General features: G+C 40.8%; 1 protein-coding gene across 2 annotated transcripts in view; it reads right to left on the bottom strand.

Moving 5' to 3' along the window:
* The window catches only part of GAB2 (GRB2 associated binding protein 2), a 183200-nt gene that overhangs the window by 76683 nt on the left and 94509 nt on the right, over nt 1–12008 (bottom strand). The gene's annotated exons all lie outside the window — the stretch shown is intronic.

Genomic DNA, 12008 nt, shown 5'->3' with positions numbered 1-12008 from the left:
AAAACAAAAAGCAGATTTTTATAAGCAACATAAAAGGAAATACAATACGATATTGGACCACTGAAGCAGAGAACCAAACCTTTAGGAATGGGCAGGAAAGGGAGAGAGAGAGAAATGAACATGAATGAATATGAACTGAAGAAGGTAGGGTTTGATATATGGTTTTGGGAAGGAAGGAGAAAAGGTCAGTTCTTATAGAGCACATAGTATGACCAAGGCCTGGGTATGGGAAAATATAAGACAGGTTCAGAGAACATGGAATAGTCTTCTCTGAATGTGGAAAATAAGGAGGAAAGGAAGAGTTTGGTTGTCCTGGAAAAGTCAACACCATCCTACAGATTTTTTAAAATTTAGTTTTTAATTGGCGCATCCTATGAATTTTTAATCTTTCCTTTATTGATAAGGGGGGGGGTCACTGAAGTGAACAGATCAGCAGAGAAATGATTACTACTGCTGTACCCTTAACTGACAGAATGAGGAAGACCAACAGAAGAAAGGAAAAACAAGAGGCAGGAAAACTAAGAAGTTGTTGCAATAGCCTGCAATAGTGAGAGACGATGGTAGGGGGACAAGAACACAGAAGACAACGCAAGTCACTTTACTCAATGACAGGGCTTAAAGAAGTACATGGCACCAGGGTCCACCCTCAAGAAAGAACCTTCCATTTGCATCAGTGATTTAGAGAACACCACCACCATCTCTGTTGAAATAGAAGTGACTGTTTTCCTTTTGTGCCCAAATTCAGTAAAAACAAACAAAACTGTTTCACAACCACCCAGACCACAGACGTGCACCGTGGGTACACATGGCCCAGAAGTTGCATCATTCTGGCTTTAAGTGGAGAATTCATATCCCACATGAAGCTGTCTCTGTTCTTCAGATTAGATCCCAAGGTCTCCCTCCAACCATGTAGAATGCAGCCATTACTTCTTCCTATTGAACTTGGCACCTTGAATAGTTAGAGGGATCCCAATTTAGCTTCACACTGGCCAGATTGCATGGGAGCACTATGATCAGTTTCGGTGGTGTAAAGGGTCTTGAAATACAATGGTACCAGGATTTAGCAAGGTTCTGACCAGAATCATGACTGTTGTCTTCTGAGCTACAAGGAGCTGATGCACAGCAGAACAATTTGATGTGTTCTGGGTGATCCCACATACTAAAGCTCAACTAGGGTCAGCAGGGGCATGCCACAGAAAAGTAGATGTTTTTTACACTGTAAATAAGAACTTTCTAAAAGAGTGGTCCAAAGCAGGTCCTTTGGAAACTGAAGAACTACTCAGCATCAGAGATACTAAAGAGGATTTAGCCTAGAGCAGAGCTAGCAAACTTTCTCTGTAAAGAGCAGAGAGTAAGTATTTTAAGCCTCACAGATCAGACATTCTCTTACAACTACTCAGATCTATAGGGGCATGGAAGAAGTCATAGACAATTTGCAAGCAAACAAGAGTGGCTATGTTCCAATAAAACAATTGAGAAAAAGAGCTGGTGGGCAAGATTCACTCGCTATCCCCTGAGCCAGACTAGAGGGAGGGAGGGAGATTCAAGCAGTAGATCAGTAAACAGAAAGGGACTAAGGTCTCTTCCCACCTGGAGAGCCTTATACATTTTTAACCAAGAAAATCTGACATGGTAACACCTCATTTATTCAGATTATTCAGATTCTTGGAACAGAGGGATATGTTCTTCCCTCAAACCAAGTATTAACTAGAACTCCCTTAGTTTCAGCCTTGACAGTTGAAAATATTTCTGAAACTCTAGAATTGTCTGCTTTGCCTTAGGTATTCTACCCAAGATAACAGAACTTTGATGACTAAGGACTTCTCAGAGCCTCAAACCATCTTTCCAGATACCAAATCTCACATGCCTTGTGGCTAAAGTTGTAGAAGGGTCAAGGCATTTCTTGGAAGAGGGTTTTGTGTAACTCCTGGAAATGGGCGTGTCCTTTCAACTTCCCTCTTTCTGATGAGGGTAAAGCCAAAAACTGCCAACAAACCAGGAGAACCCTGTTAAGTGAGAATTATAGTTAATTAATTAGAATCTAACTGAGGGTACTGGCTGATGTCAATAAAATGAACTTACTAGTCAGGAACATTAAAAAAATAATACATTTTCAAAAAGCTCTTTGCTTTAAACACATTAAAAAAAAAAAAAAAAACAAAAAAAAACAACCCACCTATAACACACGCACACAGTCATCACTCACACTTACCTCTCCCCTGGTGAAACTCCCAAGTGGTGATATGATTTGAGTTCCAGCTCAAATGTCACAGAGAGAGAATAATTTGATCTGACCTGTGAGTACATGATACACAACTATATCCCAACACACAGCAGATGACACTTATGCTCCATAACAGTTAAGAGCAAACAGTAAGAGTCCAGTGGGTTGCATAACAGTCACACATTTCTAGAGGAACATTTCCTGAGAAAGAAGCTTCATGCTATCCTTCCTCTAGGTATCCTTCAGCTACTTTGGACCATGGTGACTTTATACTCGGGATGGGAAAAAAGGCACTTGCTGAGCTCCTGCTACATTCCATGTGCTTTCCATCCATTATCACATTTAATCCTCAAGCCTGTGCTACAAGGCAAATCCTTTTTTACAGGTGAGGAAAAAGAACTTCATCGAATTTAAACAATTTGCAGAGATAACAGCCCCAATCTTCTGGTTCAGTGGGTCAGGACTTAGGTCCAGAAAGAGAAGGAGAAGCTAATGCAGATGAAGTGCTGACTACATTTTGGGAAACACTGGCCAGAGTTTATGAAAGGTCAAGTTCACAGTCAGTAGGTGATGGCTATAGAGGGATTAGAAAGAATCTAGCTCTCAGCTTTTAGTCCAAAGTTATTTCCAGTCCTCAAATCCAAATGCCTGAGGATCACAGTTATATGCTCCCGACTCGGACGGAGGAGCCTGGTGGGCTGCCGTCTATGGGGTTGCACAGAGTCGGACACGAGTGAAGCGACTTAGCAGCAGCAGCAGCACCATTCATCTGAGTAATAATGTTTCTGACTCTAATGAACTTTCTTTGCTTCTTTGGCACAGAATGAACTTTACCTTACCATAAGATGGGTCTATTCCGAGGTCAGGGGCTTTTTATCTCCAAAATTTAGCACAGTGCTTGATAGATGTTATGCACTATATAACTCTCCAATGAAAGATACACCAAAGGGGGAAAAAAAAAAAAAAGGAAAGAATGTCTATTTACCCCCTCTTTTGGTGAAAACAAAACCTCTCAGTTCTATGGTATGCTCTAAGATTCTAACCTAGAGAAGGAAATGGCAACCTACTCCAGTATTCTTGCCTGGAGAATCCTGTGGACAGAGGAGCCATTAAGATATGATATTAAGATTCAGCTCCAGAGCTTTTGTTTGTGTTATTCAGAGTGAGAAGCGTGGGATGACAGGAGCCCGAAGTTGCAGTGACTACCCTTTGGAGTCTAAGAACAACCAAGACACAGAGAGCAGAGTGAAATGGACCTGCGTTAAATGTGAGTCCTAAATCAAGATGATTCGGAAGCCAGGTTTCCCTTCTTGGCTTAGGTGTCTCCACAAACTCTTTTTCCACTTCAGGCAATTTAGGGCCCTAGCTAATCAACACAGGTTTTAAGTATGTGAACTATTCTGGGACCCAGAACCAGTTTGTTATCAAAATGACAACTCAGGGGTCCTTTCCACATGCTCTTGTCAAATTCATTATTCAATCTATTTTCTACTTCCTTCGCTTTCAATTTCTTTTCCACTAGTATTTACTCCCCTTTTCCTTCCAGTCATTCAATCAACATTCATGAAATGTTGATAAACGTTAGTACTTACTAGCGCCAGCTAGCTCCTTTAAGGTGTCATGACCTATGGAAAGGACAGGCAGGTACAGTGCACAGGGCACTCAGTGGCTGAGGTCAGGGCTTCGACAGAGGCATGAACAGAGCGCTCTCTGTATGGAGGGGTCACGGAATGTTGCCGGGCACAGGTGACCCTGGATTGGGTTTCAAAGGATGAGAGGAGTTTTGCTAACTCTCTCCAGTAAGAAAAAATACTGGAGGAGGAACTTTCCAGGAAAAGAGAATAATACAAGTACAGTTAACTTTCATTATTCACCATAGTTATGGTCTATAAAGTCACCACAAACACTGAATTAGCAAATACTGAATCATTTCTCCTCGAGGAAATTCAACAGTTAGGTTCCTGCAAGCCTCTGGCCACATTATCTTTACATAGTCCATACATAATCTTGTTTTATGTTTGTTTCTGTATAAAGACACCTTATTTAACATATACCGCTCATTCATTAGTATTGAACTCATGGCTAACAGGGCTGCAGCTCAAGTCTGATGAGTATCTAATATGTGTTTTCTCCATAAGGCACATGATGATCTTCTTGTGCTTAGGACTCTGGAAAATAGTTCAGCACTCTGTTTGGGAGGCATTTTATTTTGGTTTAATTAATCAATTTTTTTTTTTTTTTGCTAAGTAGCTCACATTTCTTTTTTAACATTTGAGTATAGTTGCTTCACAATGTTTTGTTAGCTTCTGCTGTAAAGCTAAGTGAATCAGTCACACACACACATATATATATATTCCCTTTTCCTTGGATTTCCTTCCCATTTAGGTCACCACCAAGCACTGAGTAGAGTTCTCTATGCTATATGGTAGGTTCTCATTAGTTATCTATTTTATTCATAGTACTGTGCATACATATAGTGTGTATACATAGTGTATACATAGTGAGTATGTGTGTGTGTAAGCCACTCCCAGTCTTGAGGAGGCATTTTAAATAGTAAAATCTTCAAACAAAAAAGTGAATAAAAATGGCATTAAGAGGAAAAGGCATTAAAGTTATGTCTTTGAAGCTGAAGGATGAAGGATAAAAAATAGCATGGAAAGGTGACCACTGAAAGGAAGGCTAGAAGAGTGATTTGTGACTGCTTTAATTAGGGTTTCACATACTGGGTTTTACATATTTCCTGCAGGCCAATCATTTTCGATGTAAAATTTGATACAAAATTAAAATTTTGAGGGGTCTCCCCAGCAGTCCAGTGGTTGGGACTCCGCCTTCCAGTGCAGGGGGTGCAGGTTTGATCCCTGGTTGGGGAACTAAGACCCCACATGCCTCCCAGCCAAAAAACCAAAACATAGAAGAAATACTGTAACAAATTCAAAAAAGATTTTAAAAACGGTCCATATCAAAAAAAAAAAAAGAACCTTAAAAAAATTGAGAATTCCCCCATAGAATAATAATATACATTTTGTGTGCATACTCAGTCACGTCCAACTCTTTGCAACTCTATGGACTTATAGCTTGCTAGGCTCCTCTGTCCATAGAATTTTCCAGGGAAGATTGAAGTGGGTTGCCATTTCCTACTCCAGGGGATCTTCCAGACCCAGTGACTGAACCCATGTCTCTTGCGTCTCCTGCATTGGCAGGTGGATTCTTTACCACTAAGCCACAGAGAAAACCCAATATACATTTTAGTATTTATTAATAAACAAAAGCCACTAGGAATTCTTTAACTCAATTATTTTACTAACCACAGTATCTACATATTTTTTAAAAATACAAACATGCAAAACATTTATTCACTGCATAAGTAATGCATGGTGCCAGAGAATGTGTGTGTTTTCAAGGACCCAGTTCATCGTGCTGGAATCACTGTCATGTACCTAACGGAGCAGCCCAGGCAGAGGGAACAACATGTGCAAAAGCCCCGAGGAGAAAGGAAAGCTGGCTCATGGGAGGACCTGACTGCAGGCCACGGAGCAGAGAGATGGCAGTGGAGACCATCAGGAGGAAGGCGCAGGGGCAGAGCATGATGAAGCTCTGGAGGTCACTTTATGAAGTGCAGCTATTATCTTAAATAGAACAAGACTGGCACCTTTCCTGGTGGTCTGGCCAAGACTCTGTGCTCCCAATGCAGGGGGCCTGGGTTTGATCCCTGGTCAGGGAACTAGATCCCACGTGCTGTGGCTAGGCGTTCACATGCTGCAAGTAAAGATCCATGTGCCACAACTAAGACCCCAGCCAAGACCCAGTGCAGTCAAATAAATAAATATATAGATTAAGAAAAAAAATACGACTTAAAAACAATACAGCAAGATCCCTCAATACGGGTATATTAAGTAAACTTAATTAAGTAAACATTAGAATTGAAGAATCAAGAACAATGTGGTAAGATCTGACTTATATCAAAAACCCTGTATGTTTAGGGATTCATATATGTGCACACCACCACATATACATGTGTGTACATACGGTTTACATATATAGCATACACCTGCACACTCACAGTGTCTTACAAATGCTCAGAAAAGCATTCCAAACTGTTACCAATGGGTTCTTGGGGAGGAGAATGGGTATTTAAGAGACTAAGGGAATTTTCACACCCTAATCCGTATACTTCTGTATTTTTAAATAAACAGACATGAGACCACTGGGTGGATTTTCATTTTTTTCGTATTTTACATTTCTTAAAGATCATTCTGGCTTGTAGCAAGTGAATGGCAGGGTGGAAAGAGCATGAGTAGGGAGCTCAGACAGAAAACTGGCGTCCGGATCAGGACAGTGGCAAAGGATATATACTTTCAGGATATATTTCAGAGGCTGAAATGGCTGACTCTGGTGATGGACTGAATATGGGGGATATGGGAGAAGGAAGAACAAAGGAAGTCTCTAAGACTTCCAGCTTGAGCAAGCAGGTTTTCTGTTATGACTTACGGGGGAGAAGGGAGCCACAGCCATGATTCTCTGCCCTCTCACAGTGCATTCTACACATTCTATTTCTACTGCATCCTATACAAAGGAGTAAAATGAATTTGACATGTGTGAGAGGGAGAGGGTCACAATCTGGGAAACCAAAGAGCCTTGTATCAGTGATTACATTGACTGAATTCTACGAGATTGATTCCCCAAAGACCAGGTCAGTCTTTTTGCAGAGGACTCAGGGAATCCATTAGTGAAATTACCTCTCCCATTGAGAAAACAGCAAATGAATCATTGCCAACCCTTTGCATTTTGGAGGAACAAAGGTCATTTCATCGAAGGGTTTCCCTTTCATGTCCTTCAATGTTCTGACCTGAGTTGTATTCAATGTTTTGAATTAAGCGAAAGTTGCCAGGGAAAACGAGGGCAAAGACGGGGAAAGGGTAGACAAATAAGGCCCACAAATATAATTAAAATGTCTCCTTTCCTCTAGGACAAAGGCTTCTCTCATGCATCTCCCCTACTCCAAGTAAGAGAGAGAAGACAGCTTCACAGGTTTCTGCTTCCCTGAAGACCTGGTTTCACGCTTTCTTAAGCAACAGTGGTATTTAAAACTCCATGTGTCAGGATCACTGAGACACCTGTTCATAGGTAGATGTTCCCAGGTCCTAGTCTCAACAGAGATTCAGACTCGGTAGGTCTAGAGTGCGGTCCAGGGACACAAACTCCACACGACTCTATTCAACACTGCCCAAGGAGCCCAGTGTGAGAAGCACTGCACTACACTGCTCACGACAGTTGGTTAAATGTCATAATTTAGTGAGCTGCTCTGCAGAAAGAAGCGGATCATGCAGCTCTGGGTTATACTTTTAACTCTGTCTCTGGTCAGTTGGCTGGGCATGGAGAGAACACTTCTATGCTCTGAGTCATGGTTTCCCCATTAATAAAGCACAAGTGTTGACTTTCTGGATCTCAACTTACCTCTAGTCTCTGACTTTTTAAGACCCCAGGAAAAGAGAAAGGGTTGGAAACGTCAAGTAGGGCTTCCTACTTGTACCAGAGTGACTCTCCCTGAGGTACTCGGACTGTGGATATACGAGAATAAGAGCATAAGATCCTGTGCTTTCTGGAACTGGCTGGTTATAAGCAAATATGGAAAAGCTACTCTTAAGGTACAAGATGAACCAGGCGTGGGGCCCTTACAGAGCCTGGCTTCTGTTTCCTAATCGCAGCACTCAGTATAAAAGCAGGGAAGTAATTCAAAGGATGAAAGGAGAGACTGAACCCAATTTCAAAGATTAACCCAGGTGTTCAAGTAAATGCCTTGTCTGCCCCCTGGGAGCCCTCATTTATATCAATCCAGCTGCCGGAACTATGTATATCTGAAAATACATTCCCACACAGAGACTCCTCTATGGCTTCCATGTGATTTATTGGAAAGGCTTTCGTTTAATTTATAAGTCAGTATACACCATTAGAAGAATGACCTCTGGAGCTAACATTTCTTTTTGTTCCCCCCCCTTGTTTTAAATCGATATTACAGAGGTATATAATTTATATGCAATAAAATTCACCGATTTTAAGAGCTCAGGCCAATGGGTTGTGATGAATGTAAACACCACATAACTACCATCACAAGACAGAACACTTCCATCATCCCAAGGATCTGTCTTCTCTAGATCATCACAGTAATGGGACCATACAGTAAATATTCTTTTGTGCCTGTCTTCTTATGCACAACATAAAGTTTTATGACTCATCTAGACTGTTGCGTGAATCAGTAATTGCTGATTTTAACTGCTGATAGTATCACATCTTAAGGAGTTACCATATTTGTTTATCCATTCACCTGTTAATGGACAGTTACATTCCAGGTTGGGGCCACCGTGAATAAAGCAGCCAGGAATAATCACGTGTAAGCCTTTTTGTGAAAATGTCAATTCTCTTAGGTAAATACCTATAAGTGGAATGGCTGGGTCACATGGTAAGTATACACTTAATTTTATAAGAAAATGCCAAACTGTCTTACAAAGTGGTTGTCCATTTTTCAGTTCACACTAGCAATTTGTGAGCATTCTAGTTTTCCACAACACTTAGCCATCAGAGCCAACCTAGTGGGTAAGTAGTGGTATCTTGTTGTGGTTTTAATTTGCATTTCCCTGATGACTAATGATGCTGAGCATTTTCCATGTGCTTGTTGGTTGTTTTGGAGAAGGAAATGGCAACCCACTCCAGTATTCTTGCCTGGAAAATCCCTTGGACTGGTAGGCTACAGTCCATGGAGTCACAAAGAGTCGGACACGGCTGAGCAATCTCACTTATTGGTTGTTTATCTTCTTTTGTGATGTCTGTTCAAATCTTTGGCCCATTTTTAAATTCACTTTTTATTATTGAGTTTTAAGAGTTCTTTATATATATTTTGGTTATGGTCCTTTGTCAGATATATGTATTGAGAATATTTTCTCCCAGTTTATGACTTGATTTTTATTTTTTATTTTTAAATAGTGTTGTTTAAAGAGTGAATGTCCTTAATTTTGTCCAATTTATCATTTTTTAAGTAGCTGAGGCTTTTTTGTGTCTTATATTTCTTACCTAAGAAAGTCCTATCTCAAGGTCAGAAAGATTTTCTGCCTTGTTTTCTTGTAGAAGTTTTATAATTTTCGTTTTTATGTTTAGGTCTATGATCCATTTTGGGTCAGAGTGAGGTAAGGGTCATGGTCCATGTCTTTCTACATGAATATATAGCTGTTCGAGCAGTGTTTGTTGAGAAGAAATATCCTTTCTTTATCAAGTTGCCTGAAGTATAAATGACACAAAATTTAAAATCTTTAAATTATACTTCATATATGTGAAAGTAAAAGTCACTCAGTTGAGTCTGACTCTCTGAGACCCTGTGAACTGCAGCCTGTCAGGCTCCTTTGTCCATGAGGATGCTCTGGGCCAGAATACGTGGGTAGCCATTCCCTCCTCCAGAAGAGATCAAACCCAGGTTCCATCGAACCCAACCCAGGGATCGAACCCAGGTCTCTCGCATTGCGGGCAGATTCTTTACCATCTGAGCCACCAGGGAAGCCCTTGATATACATGGGGACCTGATAAATATATACATCCTATCTCTTAATTTGCAAAAATTTCCTAGAAGTTGTCTACAACAACTTATCTTTACTTTAAGATGTGAGACTGCTATCAGATGGGAGAGATGGAGTTGAATGAATCCTGAGTGTTGTACAGAGCATTTCACAGGGAAGGGGCAGTGACACAGTGGGGCTCTGGTGCCCTGAAGCTTTATTACTTTACAAGCTACTGTTGGTCACTTAGCTGATTCAGAGCTGTCTCTAGGTGTGGAAGTGTGTACTGACCACTTCAGAAAATAGAAGAACCAGGATCTTTTCATCTTAAGAGGTAGAAACCACTTATTCCATTTATTTCTAGGTATCCTCTCTTCCTGCATCTGTGTGAACGATGCAGCTGAATAAATATCAGAATCGAAAATTCAGCTCTCAGATAATTTTCCATCTTGAGGCAACCTGACTCTGTGATAGAGGGTCCTCTGGGGCCCTAGACTCTCCCAGAGTCTCAATCTCTTCCATGACTTCAGGACAAAAGTTTGCAGGTTCCTCAAGCATGTCCCGGGCTCAACCCTGGTTCCTTTCTAAATAAAGCTCTGTGATTGAAACCAACCATTTCTGACCTTAACCCTTTTCTGAGAAAATAATGTTCCACTGTAACAGTTAAAAATACAGAAGCAAGTCCAGCAGTTTAATATCTAGACTGCGTATTTCTATATTAAAAACCTTATACCTATTCACTATGCGTGACCTCTACAGAAATTTGGCACTTTATTTTTGTTAGAACCTTCAACTTTTACTGTATCCTAAACTGAAATGAGCTTTCCATAAACCTGGATATAACATGAGTCATTAATCTTAACAAATAAATCCCAACCAAATAAAAACCTACACACTTTCTAAAATATCAACCCAGCGTGAAATTAGACCAGAAAATTTCTCTAAAAGGATTATAAGTAAGCAGTCTTTATTTATAATAGCTCCAAGTTTCATCACGAACATTATTACTTCAGATGCAGAAGTATTTTGTAAGCTTCTTGAAGGTAGAGAGAGAAAAGATGCATGGTACAGTGGAAACTAAACAGGATTTAGAATCTGAAGATGTAGGTTCAAATTCCTGGCATCACTTACTAGTCATGTGACCCCAATGAGTCACCTAGCCTCTGCGAGCCTTAATTTTCCCACCTGTAAAACAGAACGAAAGCCACCTACTTTACATGGTTATGGAGAGAAAAAAATACGGCAAGGTGTATGTTTTTAAATGCTATGTACAAATATAAACCTTATCTTCTAATTGTTTGGAACATGTGCTTATTATCCCTGTATTTGGCCATAATTCAGTGCAAGAGACCATAGTAGGTCAAAAAGGATCTCCTGATGTCTATGTAGGAGGCAAAAGTGGCCAGTGAAATCACACACTCTTAAGAAAAGTTAGGTACGGCACCCATATATAAACTCCTAACTTTGAAATGTTAACTTTCCAACCCGGTTACTAAGGATGCTTAGTGAACACCACCAACTCTCACGTGCACCTGTAGTCCTGGATGTACAGACTTCACCCTTTTCCATACACGAAGCTGCAGCTGTAACACATGGCACAAGGCTCGAGACAAGTGGTGGTGGAATGCTACACGTCCTAGGCCACGGGCCTTCTCGGCCAACTTAAGACTTGTCACTATTAATATCTGGGTTTCTATTAATACTCTCCCTTTCCCTGTGAGCTAATTTAAATCTGTTCTGTAAAGCTATTCTTAAACCACACGTTCTGGAGCCTGGGCCTGGTTCCCAACTACAGATCATAACTCTCCATTTTGGCTTTTCTACTTGCAGAAATATTAATAATAGGAATTTTGCCCCAACTGATTCTCAGAGGAGAGGTGGCACTCTGTTGGAATTTGGGGAGGGACAAGTCTTTGTTATGCAGGCCTGTCCCATGCCCCTCACACACACACACATTTCTACATCCCAAAGGGTGTGGTACTGCCACTGGCTGAAACCCACTATAACCTGACATCTACCTGTCTCTGCCACCTTGATCCCTGTTGACTTTAGTCTCTTCTCAAGTAGAACGAGGACTGGGGATGTTCCCCTCTACATCTTGAGAAAAGGTTCTTAGCTTCTCCAGAGATCCCATGTTTGTGGAGAGCCAGATTAAGGTTCTGATACAAGATCTCCTGAGGACTGGGTTGCTGAGACCAAATGAATGTCACTGTTGCTCTACTGAGACAGTTTTAACCAACACA

This window comes from Bubalus bubalis, chromosome 5, assembly GCF_019923935.1.
Source record: "Bubalus bubalis isolate 160015118507 breed Murrah chromosome 5, NDDB_SH_1, whole genome shotgun sequence".
NCBI lineage: Eukaryota > Metazoa > Chordata > Mammalia > Artiodactyla > Bovidae > Bubalus > Bubalus bubalis.
Note: the sequence above shows the minus strand (reverse complement) of the source record. Positions and strands in the feature narration are given on the sequence as shown.